The sequence below is a fragment of the Hyaena hyaena genome, unplaced genomic scaffold (assembly GCF_003009895.1).
Source record: "Hyaena hyaena isolate Hyena2069 unplaced genomic scaffold, ASM300989v1 scaffold_1343, whole genome shotgun sequence".
Lineage (NCBI taxonomy): Eukaryota > Metazoa > Chordata > Mammalia > Carnivora > Hyaenidae > Hyaena > Hyaena hyaena.
Genome location: NW_024081976.1, coordinates 8,373 through 29,235, shown reverse-complemented (window position 1 = coordinate 29,235; position 20,863 = coordinate 8,373). Strand labels below are relative to the sequence as shown.

At 39.2% G+C, this 20,863-nt stretch overlaps 1 long non-coding RNA gene across 1 annotated transcript in view; it reads right to left on the bottom strand.

Moving 5' to 3' along the window:
* Positions 1 to 6,894: 6,894 nt before the first annotated feature.
* LOC120225144 overlaps positions 6,895 to 20,863 on the bottom strand; it is a 20,341-nt gene continuing 6,372 nt past the window's right edge. The window contains exon 3 of the long non-coding RNA XR_005526749.1: positions 6,895 to 6,998. This is a non-coding gene — a long non-coding RNA (uncharacterized LOC120225144). The remainder of the gene's footprint in view (positions 6,999 to 20,863) is intronic.

Here is a 20,863-nt window from a genome sequence, read left to right as displayed (position 1 = left end):
CTTGAAGTTGGACATAGTCAATAGTTTGCTTTGCCAGTAGGACAAGAGCAAAAATGATGTATCACTCCCAGGCAGATGCATTTAAGTTCCAGTACATGACTGTCCATGCTTATTTCCCCTGTCAGTGCAAACTCTGAAAACTTTGCTGAAATAGCAATGTTGGGGCACCTGAGTGTCTCAGTTGGGTGTCTGACTCTTGATTTTGGCTCAAGTCGTGATCTCATGGTTTGTGAGATCAAGCCCCATGTTGGGCTCTGCACTGACAGCATGGAGCCTGCGTGTGATTCTCTCTCTCCCTCTCTCTCTCTGCCCCTCCCTCGCTCTTGCGTGTACACAGTCTCTATCAAAATAAAGAAATAAACTATATTAAAAAAAAGAAATAGCCATCTTTTAAGATGATAAACTTTTCATGAACTTGGGCTCCTGGATAACCACTGATGAACGCTGTCCCCTGCCAACACGATGTACATGGGTATTATTAGAAAAAAAGAGAGAATTTTTTTTAAATTTTAAACACAGAGAGTTTGAAGGTTTTTGTTACCATGGCATAACCTAGCTTATTCTGATTGTAGCCTAATTAGCATTATGAGAGCCCTGAAATTAGAGGTTAGTATCCCAGCTCAGACTGGACTATGTGGGAGAAGAGCAGTCAGGGATACTCAAAAGAAAGCCTAAAATGAACTTCAACTCTCCATTAGCTCACTGATCAGTACCTGCTTCTTAGTAAAGAAGAGGTGAAATAGACTAGAACTTATTGTAAATGCACATATAGTAAAAGAAACACAGTTTAGGGAGTCACTCATTTGCCAAAGTACAACAAAACAAAATAAAAACCTTAATTTATCTTTGAAAAGAGCTGCATTCAACATCCCTTTAGGGACACCCAGAGAAGACAATTCTCTACTGTATTCAAAGTAAGAAACCCCTGGAAGAGTAGTATTTCTCATAATGTCACATGTGAACACATTATATTAGAATCACTAGAGTACTTTTTAAATTCTAAATCCCTAGGTCCTACCACTGAAACTCACTGCTTAGGCAATTCTGTTTCAAGGAGCCTTACTTCTGTTGAGTATGCCATATAATATGCTCTGACTTTTCCCAGAGTTACATAACTCTAATGCAGTAATCCCACAATCCCTTTAGGTCAATAAATGTTTAAGACCATTCACAATTCCTTTGGAGTCAATGTCCAAACCAATACTCAAACTGTATTATAATCATCTGGCCTTTCAGCAGGAATCCTCTGTGGACTTGGAATAAGGAAGAACACATTTCAATTACCAGTGAAATTATATTTGAAATATTCTTTGGTACCACTGTCAAGAATATTAAGCACCAAGCGTATTATTAATTTTCACCATTATTCTGGATGTTAGGTATAGAAAAACAATGGTCTCATCTCTCAAGAAATTCTACAGGCACATAAACAAATATAAACTGATTCTCATTATTTGTCATTATTATGCTCTATGAAGTCACCACAAACACTACCTTAGGGAATACTGAGCCACTGCTCCTAGGAAATATGGCTTTAAGTTCCTACAAGCCTGCTCCTAGGAAATATGGCTTTAAGTTCCTACAAGCCTCTGGTTACATTTTTGTCATGTTAAATAACCGTGCTTTCTGTGTGGTTCTCTTTGAAGACAACTTACTCAATATATGTTGGTGTTTAATTAACATTGAATTCATGGCCAACAGCACTATGGCTCACATTTCAACAAAGCTTATGTAACACATGTGTTTTTCTCTGTAAGGCACATCACAGTCTTCTTACACTTAGGAACACTACACAGCACTTCAGCACTATGCTTGGCAAGGGGGCATTTTAAAAAACAAAACGACCAACAAAAAGCACAAAAATGTGAAAGACATGTCATAAAACATACTACCAAAAGGACACTTGTTCACAGTATGAGAGCTGAAACAAGAAGGTAGAGCATTGCTTGTGTAATCTCAGTTGGAAACATTCACAATGAAGCAGCTCAATTTTTTTGCTTATGTTAATATACCCACAAGTGACCATGAAAGGTCCACAAGTATTGACTTGCGGATTATAGATACATTTTAGCAAGCAGGAAAATTGATAAATATGGGACTGAGAATAAATGAGGAAAGACCGTCTCTACATCCATAACATTCAAATGCTGGAATGGGAAGTGCAGACAAGGTATAATGGAAATGCAGAGGAAGAAAAGAAGTTGGTGGGGGGAATGGAGGGAGGCAGAAAAGCCATCAGAAAGGAAGTAATGTTTAGCAAAGACTGGTAATGTCAAAAGGAAATTGACCCATAGATAAATAAGAAGAGAGTGATCCAGGAAGAGGAACTCAGCTTGCTGGCAAGAATCCTGAAAGGCCATTCTAAGGAGGTTAGATTTTATCCTCTGTGAAGAGCAGCAAATGATACCCTAGTTAATTGAGTAGACTCTCCCCATTTGCATTTCCCTTCTATTTGCCATCTTGCTACCCCACCACCAACTACCAGGAAAGTGTAAATGATTATCTTCAGAATAGCAATCGTATGCCCTATTCCTTTTGTAATTTCTCCTACTTAAATTTCATTTCTAAGCATGGCTTGCCTGAAAGCTTTACATTATGATTTATTCACTGAGTAATTTCACATTTAGAAGACAATGTTTTGGCAATGTTTTGATTAGATGAAAATCCAAGACACAGAACATGACATGAATCAATATCTTTCTAATCCTCAGATAACTACAACTCAAATAAAACGAGTTAGAGTGGCTATGATGTCTACTGCATATCAGTAGCATGCTTTTAACTAAGGAGGGCAAAATACCATCAAGTAGTGAATTTCTGGGGGCGCCTGGATGGCTTTGTCAGTTAAGGGTCCAACTTCAGCTCAGGTCATGATCTCAAGATTCCGTTTGTGAGTTCAAGCCCCACGTCAGGCTCTGTGCTGACAGCTCAGAGCCTGGAACCTGTTTCAAATTCTGTGTCTTCCTCTCTCTCTGCCCCTCCCCTACTTGCACTTTATCTCTGCCTCTCTCTCAAAAATAAACAAACATTATTTTTTTTTTAAATAGAGTGAATTTATGTGTATCTGGAGAGGGTAAATCAATTCAGAGACAGAACAAGTTAACTGGCCTGGCAACCGAGTAGAATTTGCAGAACTGGGGCCCTGTAGTCATTGCCATCATTGTTTTAAGTACCTGGGGTCCTTCCGTTGCTTAGCTAGCCTTAGACAGTACTCAGGCAGGCCTGTCTTTCATTCACCAAATGGAATTGCCACAGTTACCCAGGTGACCAGATGTGGCCACCAGGCAGCACTTCAGGCCTCAGTCATTCATCACCTTTTTCATCATCCCTTAACTGGATTTCCTTATGCTAGCTTTATTTTCTCTCCCATCCATTCCCAAAGCTCCTGCCAGAGTGACCTTTCTGAAGTGGTAAAAATAGCACACCACTTCCCACCTTAGAAACCTTCAAAAACTGTCCTAAGCATGGTTAGGTTTCCCTTAACTCTCCAACACTCAGTGTTTGAGCTAATGCCTAAATAGGCCACTATTTAATATTCACCTTCTAAACCATGATTTGTCCTAACTCAGGACCTTTGTACATGCTGTTCCCTCAGTTCAGAATACTGTTCCCCATTCCCCACCATAAATGCCTACTTATTTATTCTAAGAGGATGTCTCCTCTTAAACATCATCTCTTTCAGAAAGATTTCCCTGACCACCCCCATTATACCCCATCACTTTCAGTATTTTTCCTAACAGAAGCATTTCAAGAGCCAACACAGTGTTCATAAATATTTGGTGAATGTTTGAGTAAATGAACAGTGAGTGAATCAATACAGATTTCTTCCTCTGAAGACAAAAAAGAATTTAGAATGTAAAAAAAAAAATGGCCATTTGTTCCATTTCCAGCAGTTACTGGTCTGTGATCATGGGCAAGTCATTTATTCTTTCTGACATCCAATTCTTTTTTTTTTTTTTTAATGTTTTATTTATTTCTAGGAGAGAGAGAGACAGACAGCGTGAACGGGGGAGGGTCAGAGAGAGAGGGAGTCACAGACTGAAACAGGCTCCAGGCTCCAAGCTGGCAGTCAGCACAGAGCCCGATGCGGGGCTCGAACCCACGAACCGTGAGATCATGACCTAAGCGAAAGTCGGACGCTTAACCGACTAAGCCACCCAGGCGCCCCCTGACATCCAATTCTTATTTTTAAAGTAGAAAAGACAATAACACCTACTTCACAGAATTGAAATGATAGTTGATTAAAACATGTATAAATAGGCACTGTGAACTGTAATTTTTTAAATACATGTTAGTTATTACATATATAGAAAATATATACTTTTATTATTTGGAGGGTTGATTTTTGTAACCACCAATTTCATTTAAAAGAGAGTTTAATTAGGTGCTATGGGTGCAACTTTATTTTATAAGTGAAAATCATTGTACCGTGGCTAGATTAGGATATTAGGACTCTCCAAATGCACCAAGGAATCTGAAATGTTCTAAAAAAGAAAGAAAAGAAAAGGCTAAATAGAGGGAGGGTGTAATTCCACGGTTCCAGCATTCACTGGGAAAAAAAGAAATATACTATGCAAATATTTAAAAAAGCCTCTACCCAGTATAAAAGAAATATGCCCCATGATAACTTTATCTGCTGACACTGAAACAATAACTTATAGCCAACCCATTTCCTGTGTGGTCAAGTGGAAAACTGGACATTGCAGATGATCTTGGGGCACATAGACAATGGGCATTCTACTCTTCAGCTTATTCAACCACATAGAACGTTCAGCTCTCTTCTCCACAGCCCCTGCACAGAAAGCTTTGTGGGCAATTGCTCAGCCTCACTAAATGACCAGGGGAGCTAATGGACAGTCATGCTTATCTGAAAACTGACACATGGTATTTTTCACTTTTAGTTTTCATACCATTTCCAAATCTACTTCTTTTTCAATTTCTAGAGTAGCAATCATTTAAAGTTTGGGGAACTGGCTAATTTATCAGCATATGACCTACCAATGAACTCCAATATGGAACAACCCAGTTGTTCCAATAAAACAAGGGCCTTATTCAAACCAATTCCTGTCCCCAGACCTCAACTGTAAATGAAAGTCATGTTAGCAGCTGGATTTTTCAGCTGCTGTTTTTACTAAATTGCAAAGATAAAGTCTGACAGTCTAGAAAATATTTCTCCAATTGTTTCCTCTGAACTCTGATAAGAGATTGGGCAGGCACTTAGCTCCTCTCTTGTTTAACTCTACATATCCATTCTGGTTCATCTCTCCTTGTCTATTTGTCCCTGTGATCTGTCCATCTTTCTCAGAAGCTTACACTTTCCCATAAGCTCTGTGCTACTTCGTCGTTCTATCTACTAGGCAGGAAAAAGATGGTCAATAAACTTATCGATGAATTGATTATGATCCATTAATACATCCCTCTGTGGCATCTTCAATAACTACATTGGCCCATATTTGATACCTTGAAATGTGCCCAAGTTTTCCCTAACTTAAAACAAACAATAAGTGCCACTCAGCCAATTAATTTCAACAAATCCTTACTTAGTACTTTGATATGCTCGAAGAACTGTGATGGTGCCATGTGGAACACAAAATAAGATAGTCTCTTTCCAAGGACCTTCGACTCTAGCCCGGGAGATCAGACACATAAACAATAAGATGTCAGCTTGAAGAGCCCGGCTCCTCTGCAGACTTGTGCAAGTTGTTCATTCCCTCCAAATCTCAGTTTCCTTGTCTTTAAAACAGAAGCTCTGATGGTGCAAAATCTCAGGGGATTATTATGGGACTGAATGCATTAATGAATGTAAAGCACTTGGCACAGTGTGGTTCAAGGTAAATGTCACATAGGTGTTTTTAAAAATAATAAATTTAAAAATAATAATAAATAATTAAATTTAAAAATAAAAATAATAAAAAATAATAAAAATAAAAAGGTAGAAAATCTTATATCCCTATAACTACTAAATGACTTACAAAATTAAAGAAATATTCTATGATCTTTTTATAAAACATACATATGTATGTTTGTACATATGTATGTAAGTACAATGAAGAGCAAATGAAGGATTTTTAAAGCAGTAGTATGACATTTATATTAAATTAATTTATACTAAAAATAAAAATAAACACTAATGAGCTGAGTAATAAGTATCTTACTGTTTTTCAGAAAGCAGTAAAAAATTTATTTATCCATCCATCTGTCCATCCATCCATTCATCTACCATAGAAGGGACTATGTCAGTCTATCTCTCTCTCTCTGTCTCTGTCTCTCTCTCTGCTTTTACTATTTGTTTTTAGGTTTGAGTATCAAAGGTAAGCAGTACTCGAAATAAATTGAGACTATAAAATGAATTTGGATATTTTCTATCCTTTTCTATGACTGGAATTATTTTAAAATACTTGAAGTATTTGTTCTTTAAAAGTTACACAAAATTCAGCTGAGAAGCTTTCTGATTCCATTATCTTTTTAAGCAGCTGATCTTTAGTCATATTTCCAATGTCTGTTACAGGCATTGGTCTATTCAAATTGTCCACTTCTTCTTATGCCAACTTTGATCATTTGTATTTTACTAGAAAAACATCTATTTCCACTAGGTTTTCATATTTACAGTAGTCCCTCCTTATCTGCAGAGGATATGTTCTAAGACCTCCAGTGGACATCTCAAGTTGTACATAGTACCAAACACTACATATAGTATTTTTTTCTTATACACACATACCTATGATAAGTCTCATTTATGAATTAGACACAGTAAGAGATTCATAATAACTAATAAATATAACAATTATAAAGTATACTGTAATAAAAGTTATACAAATGAGGTCTCTTTCTCTTTCTCTCTCAAAATACCTTATTGTAGTGTACTCACCCTTCTTGATGAGATGAAGTGAGGTGCTTGATGGAGGAATTGTGACAATGCATTAGGCTACCATTGGCCTTCTGATTACAGAAGGAGGATCATTTGCTTCCAGACAATGGTTGACCAGGGATAACTGAAACTGCAGAAGATAAAGTCACAGATAAGGAGGGACTACTGTATTGCCAAAAAGTTGCACATAGTATTCTTTCTATTGTATCTATAGAGTCCTTTATAGCTATAGTTAAGCCTCCTTTTTCCTAAACACTTTAATTTCTCTTTCATTTTCTCTTATGTTAAAGTCTCTGGGTTCCTTTGCTTGCTTTGTGTCCTTTCTCATGTATTTTCCTTAGGTGGGGTGTAGTCACAGATATGCACTTCCAAACTACAGTCAGGGCTTTCTTCAGCTCTCTCATCCCTGTTTGGTTTTTTGTTTGTTTGTTTTTGCTTTAATTGGAATTCCTATAATTCTCATTTTAGGTTTTTCATAAATCTTTCCTCAAAGTCTGTTCACTTATCCATCATGATTTCCATCTCTTTGAAAATCTGCTCTGTGTCTTGATAAATTTAATCTTTCAGACCAATATACAGCTCCTGACTGGGGCAATGCTCTTTTTCATCTACTGAATGTTTTCATTTATAAGCCATGTTTTAGTTCCAGACAGTCTGTTGTGTGCTATCTTTGTATATCTTTGAGTGTTCTTTTCATTTTGTTATTCCTGTTATCCTTTATCTTCTCCAAAAGCTATATTTCAATAGCAGTTCATTTCGAAAGTCATACTTAGTCCTCTTCTCTCTACCTGGGCCCGTGATGTGCCTTCTTTTTTTCCTTTTCCTTCTTATTAGGGCTCAGAAGCAGCTGCTAGGGCACCTTACATGGCCAAAGGTCTGAAAATAAGACCAAAGGTCTGGTCTCTGCTCTTTTAGGTGCAGCAGGCAGGCTGTCATGCTCCATTCATCAGTTCTGCACCCAATTTCCTCTCACTTACTGATTCTCTGGAATAGAGGGGATACAGCCCATCTTTTTAGCTACTCCTCAGCTTCTCCAGATTCAGGGAAACTATGGAACCTGGTATCGATTTTCCCCTTGGACTAACCCAGAGGGAAGATATTCCAGCATCAGTTGTCTCCAACAACTACATGCCCACCCTCAGAGCTCTCTGGAAAGCCCCCAATCATTTGATTTGGAAATAGACACTAGAGTTGAGAATAAAGAGTAAAAGTAAGGTTATATTAAAACCACCAACTTCACAGAATCCCCTCTGTGTGTGTGAGTGTTTTATGTTTGTGGGGGTATGTGGTAAAATGAGTGAGTGTGCTTTACCTAACATTTATTGCATACTTACTAGATATTTTGGGTTGAATAGTGTTCTTCCAAAATTCATGTCTACTTGGAACCCGTGAACATAACTTTATTTGGAAATAAGGTCTTTGCAGATGTAATTAGTTAAATTAAGATGAAGTCATACTGGATTGAGGTGACTGCTAAATCTAATTACTTATATCTATATCAGAAGGCCATGTGAAGACACAGAGAGACACACAAGGAGAACAACATGGAATGGCAGAGACAGAGATTGAAGTGATGTGTCCACAAGCCAAGCAACACCAAGGATTGCCAGAAGCCATCATAAGAGGCAACGAATGATTGTTCTTTAAAGCCTTCAGAGGTAAAATAGCCCTGCTGACACATTAATTTCTGATTTCTAGCCCCCAGAATTGTGATATGATAAATCTCTGTTGTTTTAAGCCAGGAAGTTTGAGGCGATTTGTTACAGCAGTAACAAATGTAAATGTAAATGTAAATGTAAAACACTAGGTTTCAGGTGCAAACTGAATTGTTTAATCCTGTCTTGTTTAATTCTAATATCAGTCCCGTGAGGTAATGCTATTGTTATTCTTCCCATTGTATAGACTAGGAAACTGAGGCAACAAGAGTTTAAGGCTCTTTCCCATGATCAAACTATTAGTGAAGTCTGGAGTCAACCTAAGCAGGCTGGTTCTTAATCACTGTTCTCTATAATCTCCCATTGCCTTAGGAGTTTAAACACCCTTCGTACGGTTGTTACTACAGGCAAACATGTATCAAATGCAGCTTGTTTTATGGTTGGGAGGATCTGGCTCACTAGCATGAGATAATCTGCAGTGAGCATCTTTCCACAGCAGGGGAAGGAAGCTGGATGTGTGTGATCAGGAAAGTGACTCAGCAGTCCCATCCTTCAGTGTGAGTCAGTGAGAGGAAGAGCTACCAGAATCTAACAGTGCTCATGGTCTGACTATTGTCCTTTGCTGGAAACATTCCTTCTGATGTGTGTGTTCATTGGTCCTACTACACTAAAATGTTTCTCTTTTTCCCCTGTGATAAAGTAGTTACTTGGCAAAGTTAGAGGCACTAAACCACATGACAATTGTGTGGCACAACTCCTGAGATAATGCAGTTTCTGAGGGCTACCCAGGTGACAACAATAAACCCTCACAGATGGGTACCTTCCTTTCTGCTCCCATAATGCCCCATGTCTGTTGCCACTACTGTATCGTCTTCACTGTGTGTTACTTTTATGTTTATCTTGTGTCCCTCACAAGAAGGTAAGTTCCTTGTGGGTCAGGACGATGTTTACTCATGAATTTATCATCAGCACATGCACAAATGGATACTGGCTGTATATTGTCTCGTACCCTTTCATAGTTGCTTCTTTTGAGGATGACTTGTTTCCTCAGTTAAACATTATACCTTCAATGAAGAATTTTGATTAAGCAGAGCTCATTTGAAGTAAGGGGCCTGGGTTGCCCAAGAGGAGAGATGAAAGCATTCTGAATGGACACAACAGCACTGACACACTGTACAGAGACAGAATGAGGAAAGGACTAGTAGGAATCAGGTAAAGGAGATTAGTACTGTGATGAGTGCTAATTAGAGACAAGGTAAGAAAACAGCAATGCAGCACTTAATGTCTAGGAAACCAGAGAGGGCCTGTTTTCTGTGTGTTGTGATTTCAGCAACTCCAGCGAGGTCCCTGTGATTGTAGTAAATGTCACCTCAATCTCACTGATGCCTAAAATTAAAGCTTTTTACATTACAAAGCTGGTTATCTAAAGGGGATCCATAAAAAGAGCACAATAATTCTTATAAGTCATTGTATCTCAATGGCTGTGAGTTTATCACATCCTTTGAGAATGTGGAGAATACAAAATGTGGAGATGAAAGAACATGAGGATTTTAGATGAGAGATGGGAGGCCTCATGACAGAAGAAAAAAATATATAACTATTTCCACAATTTTGCCTGGAGTTTTGGCCTAGAAATGAGATGAGGGGCCTGGGGGACAAAGTCTTTAAAAGCCATTTATTCCCTAGAAGGCTATATTTTATTTACATTTTGGAAAATCTGGTTGATTACCTCCTTAGAGCTCCCTTTAGCAATGGTCCCCACACCCTAGGAAAAGAAGGAGGCAAATTTCCCAGTGCCTGAGTCACTGAAAGTGAGTAAGTATTTTATTTTTATCCAATAGAATAAAGTAAGGAAGTATATTCAAGTGATTTCTACTCTTTCGCAGCTGCTTTTGATCTTACATTAGATTTGCCAGGAGGCCTTTTAAAAAAGGCACATCAAGGACAAACAAGTTCAAATCTGATTATTATTTTTTTTGACAATACTTATTAAAAACTGGAAAGACAGAGATGCTGTCAAATTCTCATTTTGGTTGACCTTGCCATTTTCTAATGACATCAGCAGGAATAAGGTATATCTCTGCCAAAAGTAATATTATTTTTGCAAGATATGTTGGAGAAATTAACTATCTAGTGACTTGCAATTTTTTATCTTTATATCACAAAACCAAAGAAAAGAATAGAGAATAATATTTGGTCAAATATATCTTCATTTAAAGTACATTTTGGCATTCTCACTACTTAGTATTCTGCGGACAAAGGTTTGTTCATAATAATAATTCTTTTAATAATAGGGGCACTTGGGTGGCTCAGTTGGTTGAGTATCTAACTCTTGATTTCAGCTAATATAGTAATTCCAGGTTCATGGGATCCAGTCCCGTGTTGGGCTCTATGCTAGTGTGGAACCTGCTTAAGATTCTCTCTATCTGCCCCTCTGCCATGCTCATGCTCTCTCTCTCTCTCTGTCTAAAATAATAATAATCATAGTTGTAGTAGTAGTACTAATACTAATAATGTTAGTTATATATAATGCATCTGTATGCAAAGCACAGTAATGTGTGCTTTTATATTCATTTTTTTTAAAAAATTTACTTCTCATAAAAAACCAAGGTTTGAGGGGCGCTTGGGTGGCTTAGTCGGTTAAGCGTCCGACTTTCGCTTAGGTCATGATCTCGCGGTTCGTGGGTTCGAGCCCCGCGTCGGGCTCTGTGCTGACTGCCAGCTCAGAGCCTGGAGCCTGTTTCAGTCTGTGACTCCCTCTCTCTCTGACCCTCCCCTGCTCACGCTGTCTCTCTCTCTCTCTCCTAGAAATAAATAAAACATTAAAAAAAAAAAACAAAAAGAAAAAACCAAGGTTTGTCTAAATTCCAAATCCTGTTTTCTTTTTTAAGCACAATGCTTTGGCCAGTCAGACCTGGGTTAGAGCAGAGTCTCTGCCATCTATTCATTGTACCTGACAAGGAAGTTACATCACCTCTCTCTTTTGCCCCATCTAAAAAGCAGAATGGTCATGGAACCTACTACAGAGATATGACGGTTAGTTTTATGTGTCAACTTGACTGGACCACAGGTGCTCAGATATTTGGTGAAACATTATTGTGGGTGTATCTGTGAGGTTGTTTTTGGATGAGATTAACATTCTAATCGGTAAACTGAGTAAAGCAGATTGCTCTCCCTAACATAAATGGACTTGGTCCAACTGGTTGAAAGCCTGAATAGAAGAAAAAAGCTGACTCTCTCCTAAGTGAAAAAGAATCCCTTCTGCCTCCCTGCCTTTGAATTGGGACATCAGCTTCTCTCTTGCCTTCAGATACACATTGAAACATCAGGTCTCCTGGGTCTTCAGTCAGCCAAATCTGCAGATACTGGGACCTGCCAGGCTCCACAATCATGTGAATTAATCCCTTATAATGCATATCTTTATGTACATATATCTTAATGGTTCTGCTTTTCTGAAGAACCCTAAGACAAGAGGGTAGTAAAATCTAAATAAGGCAGTGAAATAAAGTATTTCCTGAGTACAGTTCTTAGCACATAGTACCACAAATCACTATGTAACTGCCTCTACTGTAATAGTCATAATACATAAATTGTTTTAAACTCCTTATGAAGAGAAAATATTCCAGAATTGTTCTCCTGGACTCAAAACACAGAATGAATATGATGGCATTGATCATCTTTGCTTATCATTCATTTCATGTGCCTTTGTTGGTAGAATTACTTGTTTTAAAGAAACTACAGATTGGCTGATTTTAAGATCTATCTTGGGTTAGTTATTAAATCAATGCTATCAAAGTTGGCTTAATACAGTGTCAGAAATTTAGCAGCCAACTATCTCTTTTTTTTCTCTTGACTTTGCTCATATACAGATATTTTAGGTCCTTTATCTTTTAAAGCTGGATTTTTTTGAAAGACAGTCTTAGAGACAAATAACAGTTCAATAAATAAGCTATTCAATCAATACAGTGATACTAACCTATATCATAAGAGTGACAGGATAATTACTGCGTATAAAATATTACTGTGTAAGGTATGCAATCAGAGCATACAGACAGAACATGATGTAAGTGGTTTTAAATGACCTGTTCCCAAAATGAATCTTTCAAGAAAAAAAAAAAAGAGTAGACAGAGGAGTCCTCACAAGAGCAATGAACAAATTGGATATGGTAAGTATCCTTCCATATCCTTTTGTGCCAGGCACAGTGTTTGGCACTAGGCATATAAAGGTGAGTGAGACGTGCCCTTTACTCTCAAGAAGACCTCCATCTAGCTTCCATTCAATTTGGAGTTCAGAGTTTAATGAAGATATGAGAAAGAAGTAGTCCATTCATTCTGGAATATAAGGATAACATGGGCAACAACAATGGTCATGGTGATGGAGAGAAAAGGAGAGGAGGAAGTGAGGTCTTAGGAAGAAGCAAAGTGCTGAAAAGACACCCACCCATAAAAACAGCATGATGTGTGGGATCCCTGGTGGCTAAGTCGGTTAAGCATCTAACTCTTGTTTTGGCTCAGGTCATGATTTCACGGTTTTGTGAGCTCAAGCCCTGTGTCAGACTGTACTGGCGGTGCAAAGCCTGCTTGGGATTCTCTGTCTCCCTCTCTCTCTGCCCCTCTCCCAGTCATGCTGTCTCTGTCTCTCTCATAATAAATAAATAAAACTTAAAAATAAAACAGCACGATGTGTGAGAAGCAAACAGATGCTTCTTATGATTCAAAGAGGATAGATGGAGGAACAGTACAGATGTGGTCGGTGGTGCTAAGATTATGGAAGGTCTTCAGTGTCATTCACAGGAATTTAGATGGGTCATATAAATCATTCATATTAATCCAACAGGATGATGATGGTGTCAAATACTCTGATAACACCACATTGCTGAGAACAAAATACACTCTTCCACCTTTCAAGTTCATTAATTTGTTTAGTGCTAGACTACCCAGCATATGATATACTAGATTGAGATCTACTAGTAGAAACTATTTGATAATAGTCCTTCCTTTATCATCCGTATAAAGAAATCTAGAAATGGGGAGAGGGGAAAAAAGAGATTTGGGGATGGAATTACAGTTATATACTTGTTTTTTTTCTCAATTTTACCATTTTCCCAAAGGTGAAGGAGGGTGTGGAAACAGTGATGTTCCATCTGCCTCTCTCTTTCATCCTGGGAAAAGCTGAAAGTCAATCAGGGTTTGAGGATACTTTAGGTCATGAGGAAAGGGCCTGTTTTCTGCCTGGAGTTGCTGAGAGCTGGCTCATTATAGAGACGATGCAAAGCTTGCAGGCTACTCTGGAGCTGCAAAAAGGAGAAACAGAAGGTTACCAGGCTCTTTGGTGCTGAGGATTTGGAGATGAGTTAAGAGAAATATCATTCTGCCTAGGACAGCCACCCACCTAGCCAGAAGCCACACACCTGACGGAGCATGTGGTACACTTTCCTGAAGTGGGGCTGAAGTGAGATGGGAGCATCTTTCTCTGGGGCTTCCCCTGGCCTGAAGCTACATCAGGGAACAGCTGTGAGTGTACATCACCTATACTAAGACCAACTAGGTGATAGGGAGACTGCTTCCTACTGTACCCAGGTGGAGATATCTGCAGATATGAGCATCTCTCATATCACCAGTATCTGAGGAAGAAGAAAATTAGCCAACAGAAAGGAGTGTACCTCCTTATCTTTAAGGTTTAAGCAATGAGTGCACTCCTCTCTCTCCCCACTCCAGCCCCATTTATGCCATGAGGGGCAGGCATAATCACATGAGATGGGGAAGAAAAAATGGAGGGAGAGGAAGCCACACCCTTTTGAGTCCTTCACTGACCCTACTCAGGAGGCAAAGATAGAAAATTTACCGGAGATGAGACTGAGATCTTAATAGGAAGATGAGGCTTCCAATCATTGAATTGGGACTGATATATAATTAATTGGCAACTCTGTTTTCTTTCCCTTTCCTCATCTAGTGACGTGGGTTTCTGAATTGTAACAAGGTGTCATGATTAATATGGAAATAGGTATGTGGAAGTGGGGTGGTGTAAATGACAGACCCTGAAGTGTAGGATTGGCTCAATCAAGGAGTGATGTGGGCAGCAGGGCTCCCCCTTGACTCTAGCTGGGAAGTTGATATTCCCTGTAATGCTGTAGGACAGCTGCTCTTTTAACCTGTGACCTATTATTGTATCTCAGGATCTCATATATGCCACCTGAGGCTTGTCTGGGCCATTGTCACTGGCTTGTGGGGTTTTGGAGTTAGGACTTCTCTAGGACAGAGCAAATACCCCTCAAAATGGCCCCTTGCAATAGAATAATTAGTAGTTGATTATGTGAAGGGAGTTTTTAAATTTATTATGGTGGCAATAAATGTGGAACATTTTTATATTATATAGCCGTATTTGGGGCTATGTTTTTACATGGTGCTTATTTTAATAATGCTGTTTCACTAGGCAATGCAGTGGACTATTTTTGAGATGACAGAAATGAATGAAGGATTTCACTGAGGAATGAAATCTCAGCCTGGGGCATATGGAATCCCTCATCTCCAGGCTTAATCCATCTCAGAAACTTCTAGGGACAACATTGAGAAACATTCATAAAGGAACTTGGGGTCCAGACTCCCTTTATATTGGCTTTCAATTGTTGTTGTAGGAAAAATTGCTAAAAGAGCCCCACAAAAGTAATGAATGGGACTTACCTAAGTGTGCTGCTAATCTTTCCCCCATGAGAGCCATGACCACACTCTACACTGGCCACTAGTAGGGTTAAGTCATCTCGATTAATAGGATACAAACCAAAAAAAAATGGGGAAATGTTCATCTTAACCCCCAACCCAAGTTGTTGCACTGTGAAACTGATCCGTTTTTTGTTGTTTTATTTTTTTTTTAAAGTTTATTGTCAAGTTGGTTTCCATATAACACCCAGTGCTCATCCCAACAAGTGCCCTCCTCTATGCCCATCACCCCCCTTCCCCTCTCCCCCACCTCCATCAACCTTCAGTTTGTTCTCAGCATTCAAAAGTCTCTCATGATTTGCCTCCCTCCCTCTCCCCAACTATTTTTCCTTCTTTTCCTCCATGGTCCTCCATTAAGTTCCTCCTAATCCACCTATATGTGCAAACATATGGTATCTGTCCTTCTCTGCCTGACTTATTCCGCTCAGCATAACACCCTCAAGTTCCATCCGTGTGGCTACAAATGGCCAGATTTCATTCTTTCTCATTGCCATGTAGTATTCCATCGTATAGATAAGCCACATGCTCTGATCCATTTTAAGGCCATTATACTGGCCACTATACCACTGGGTAGAGTCACTTTGCTAATTAAATATCATATGATATACATGTTGGGTCATTCCTCCTTTCTTTTCGTTCACAGGCCTGGAATGATAAGAATACTACAGCTGCCCTAAGAAACCTCCATCATCTAATTCTCTCTTTTTCCATATTTTTTTCTCCAACACAAAAGCAACCCTGGAGCTACTACACTATTGGGAAAACCCCGAGGCAAGCATCTCTAGGCACTAAAGGAATCTTTATCTTTCTGCTCTCTGTGCTTCCCTTTCTCTTCTCTCATAGGTTCTCCTTCCACTTTTCTCTCACTGGAGTGGTTAGCTTTGGAGTGGAAGCATACCTATGTGCTCTTTGGCCCGCTTTTGTATTATGTCATTCAGACCTATCTAGCTTCAGTGAAAAATTTCTCCACAGGGGCACCTAGGTGGCTCAGTTGGTTAAGCATCTAACTCCTAATCTCAGCTCAGGTCATGATCTCACAGCTTGTGAGTTTGAGCCCCACATTGGGCTACACACTGTCAATGTGGAGCTTGCTTGGGGTTCTCTCTCTCCTCGCTCTCTCTCTGTCCCTCCCCTGCTTGCTCTCTCTCTCAGAATAAATAAATAAACTTAAAAAAATCTCTCCACAGACCAGGGGTTATATATTGAGGTTTGCGGTCAAATTCCATCTTTTCTTTTATCTTCATGAGTGTGTATGTGTGTGTGTGTGTGTGTGTGTGTGTGTGCGCGCGCACGTGCACGCGCGTACATGCATGTGGATCTTTTTGGAAGAGTTACTGGTCAAGAGCAGGATTCAGACTGCAGTGGTTTTTATGTCTGAAAATTCTCTGACACTCTTCCCTTCAAAAGGTGGAGCCAAATTCCCTTCCCTTTGATTGTGTATTGGACAGAGTGACTTGCTTGTAATGAACAGAATGTGGCAGAAGTGATAGCTTGTGACTTCTGATACTGAATCATAAAAGGCATTCGCACTTCCACCTTGCTTTCCTAGACTGCACATCCTAGATGAAATTGGACATCATGTCACGAGAACACTCATGCAGTCTGTGGATAGACTTACATTGCAAGGAATGGAAGCCTCCAACAAAGCAACCAGCATCAAGCCACAAGCATCATGAGTGAGCTGGAAACAGATTCTCCAGCCTGTCAGGAAGTCTTCACGTGAATGTAGCTCTGATCAACATCTGGACTGCGACCTCCTGAAAGACCCTGAGCCAAGCCACTCCCGAGTTCCTAACCCACAGAAATTTGAAAATAATAAATACTTATTTTTGTCCTAAGCTAGTACATATTGGACAGTTTCTTATACAGCAATAGACAACTAATGATTTTAGTACTAGAAATGATATGATACTATAAAAACCTAAAATATGGGAGAGGTTTTGGAACCGAGAAGTGGGAAGAAGCTGAACAGACTTTGAGGAGAGTATTTAGCAAAATCATGATGGCCTTTGAGGAGGCTACTGGTGAGGATTTAAAGGAAAGTAAGAAAAATGTTATAGGAAACTAGAGGACAAGGAACCCATGTTATATAGAGGCAGAAAGCTTAACAGATGCTGTTACATGCAGTTACATAGAAAGTAGAAAATGTATAAGGGCACATGTGTGGCTCCGTCAGTTAAGCATCTGACTCTTTCTTTTTTTTTTTACAAATAGTTTATTTGTTTTTTTGTAAAAAAACCAATTTGTCAAGTTGGTTTCCATATAACACCCAATAACACCCCGTGCTCATCCCCACAAGTGCCCCCCTCCGTGCCCATCCCAAGCATCTGACTCTTGATCTTGGCTCAAGTCATGATCTCAACAGTTGTGATTCTGAACTGTGTATTGCGCTCTGCACTGACTGTGTGGAGCCTACTTGGGATTCTGTCTCTCCCTCTATCTCAAAATTAATAAAGAAACAAAAAAAATTATTAAAACATTTTTAAAATTTAAAAAAACCCCACCAATATTGTATGAGTTCATTTATTAAAAAAAAAAAAAAAGAAAAAAAGAAAATGTGCTAATGAACTGAATTATCTAGCTAAGGTGATCTCCAGAAATAGTTTTTAAGGTGCCACCTGTTTGTTTGTTTGTTTTTTGACTGATTATAATCAAATGTGAGAGAAGAGAGAGAAAGTTTTGAAAATTCCCAACCTATCCAGATGGCAAACTGTACTAAAGTTAAAGAAATGTCCCTACATAGGAAATCAAACACAGCGCACTACATTAAAAACTGATAAAGATGATGGTGAGGGAGTGGTTATAAAATCCTTTGACTAAACCTCAAGATGTAGGGAGGAGCTTCAAAGAAACTTTTAGCTAAAAAACAAGACTTCTAAGAAGCGTGAGGTCTGCTCTCTCAGCAGTCTCAGCAGAAGCCTAAGTAGCAAAGGGCATATCTCAAAAATATTCATAGGTGTGCCTTTGTCAATAGCATGAACCCTCAATAAGAATCATAGGAGACCCACAAGTTTTAAAAAGAATCATATGGCAGAAATATCACCAGCATGGGCTGAAAGGAACAATATAGTACAAAATTTTAAAAAGACCTTTGGATTCTCAAATTTCTTGCATGAAACAGGCTTATAAGATTACTTGTCAACAAGCATAGGCTACTTTTCATGAAAAAAGGAACCTGACTCAGAAGGTAAAACCAAGGGGCACCTGGGTGGCTCAGTCGGTTAAGTGTCTGACTTCGGCTCAGGTCATGATCTCACGGTTTGTGGGTTCAAGCCCCGCGTCGGGCTCTGTGCTGACAGCTAGCTCAGAGCCTGAAGGCTGTTTCAGATTCTGTGTCTCCCTCTCTCTGATCGTCCGCTGCTAACGCACTGGCTCTCTCTCTTTCTCTCTCTCTCTCTGTCTCTCTCCCTCAGAAATAAATAAAACATTAAAATAATAAGGTGAAACCAAGAGACCAGGGTCCAGGACAAGAGGTATAGAAAGTTACTCCCAGGTCTTGATTCTCAAGTCAAGGAACTACCAACTAGTGCTCTGCTATAATAAGGAATTTCTATGGATCTATGGCTCCTTGTAAGCCTCCTGTTTTTGCCCTTTCTCAACAGGAGTATTTATTGCACTTATTCTGTGCCTGCCCCATCATTGTGTGTTCACCACTTGTGGAGCATTTAACATGTCTCTTTGGTTCATAAGTCTTCATAGGTCAAGAACAACTATACTTGAGGAAATGTACATAAGGAACTACACCAGAGGAGCCTCACCTACACCTGAATATAACATAGATGATGGGACCCTAGACTCTAAGCTGATGCTGTAAAGGATGAGTCTTTGTGGCAAGGATCTGAAAATGACTGAGTATGTGTTGCATGTGGGAAGAAGGTAATCAATTTTTGGCTGGAGGGCTGAGTATGGTGGTTTAAAAACATATCTGCAGGGACGCCTAGGTGGTTCAGTTGGTTAAGTGTCCAATTCTTGATTTCAGCTCAGGTCATGATCTCATGATTCTTGGGGTGGAGCCTTGCATCCACTCTTGGCTGACAGTGCAAAGCCTGCTTGAGATTCTCTCTTTCCTCTCTATGCTCCTCCCCTGCTTGTGTGTGCATGCATAAGTACTCTCTCTCTCTCTCTCTTCAAAATAAATAAACATTAAAAAAGAAAAAAGCATGTCTGCAAACTCTTTAACACTTCTCTCTAAAAGGTAGAGCCTGGGGGTGCCTGGGTGGCTCAGTCAGTTGGGTGTCCAACTTCAGCTCAGGTCATGATCTCACAGTTCATGGGTTTGAGTCCCACATCAGGCTCTGTGCTGACAGCTAGCTCAGAGCCTGGAGACTGCTTCAGATTCTGTGTCTCCCTCTCCCTCTCCCTCTCCCCCCACCTCGCTCGCTCTCTCTCTCTCACACACACACAAATAAAAACAAACAAATAAATAAGTAAATAAATAAATAAATAAATAAAAGGTAGAGCCTGATTCCCCTCAGTTTGTATGTAGGTTGGACTTGGTGATTCATTTATTTTTTATTTTTTTAATGTTTATTTATTTTTGAAAGACAGAGACAGACTGCAAGTGGAAGAGGCAGAGAGTGAGGGAGACATAGAATCCAAAATTGGTTCCTGGCTCTGAGCTATCAGCACAGAGCCTGACATGGGGCTCCAACCCATGAACGATTAGATCATAACCTGAGCCAAAGATGGACGTAATCAACTGAGCACCTCAGGTACTCCATTAGTGATTCATTTCTAATCAACAGAATAGGGACTTCTACTACCTACTGAATTTGTTACACAACAATAGACAAATCTCCTTCCAAAGTAGTGTCCTAATACTACTCCTAAATATCTCTAAATAAAAATCAGAATCTTGCATCACTGGAAGTGCATTTCACACTAAAGTCTCCATTCATTTAAGACAACTCATACATGATCCCCTCTCTGTAAATACTTTATCTCTCCTCTCTATACCCACAATTTTATTGTTGAGGTTGCTTCTATATCATCTCCCAGAATAATATGAAGGTTTCGTGAGAAGAGGAGCCATTTCTATATAACCATGGTACCTTGCATACAATAGGTGACTGAAATTGTTTACTATCCGAATAAATGAAATCCAAAACAGATATTACACACTTAAAAATTTTAAGTTAATAAGAGAAAAGTGACTTTTACATAACAAGTATGTCATAAATACTGGTTGCATGACTGACTGATAAATGGAACATGTTTACAGCAAGAAAAAAAAAATGAGAAAATATGCAAGAAAAAAGAGGTTTGTTCAACTGCATAAAACTGGCCCTGAAGTCAGGAACTAAATCGGTATAAAAAAATTAGCAAGATGTAATTCCAATCAAAATTGCACCAGCATACTTCTCAAAACTAGAACAAACTATCCAAAAATTTGTACGGAACCATAAAAGACCCCGAATAGCCAAAGTAATCCTGAAAAATAAAACCAAAACGGGAGGTATCACCATCCCAGACCTCAGCCTCTACTACAAAGCTGTCATCATCAAGACAGTATGGTATTGGCACAAAAACAGACACATAGACCAATGGAACAGAATTGAGAACTCAGAAGTGGACCCAAAAGTATACAGCCAACTGATCTTTGACAAAGCAGGAAAGAATATCC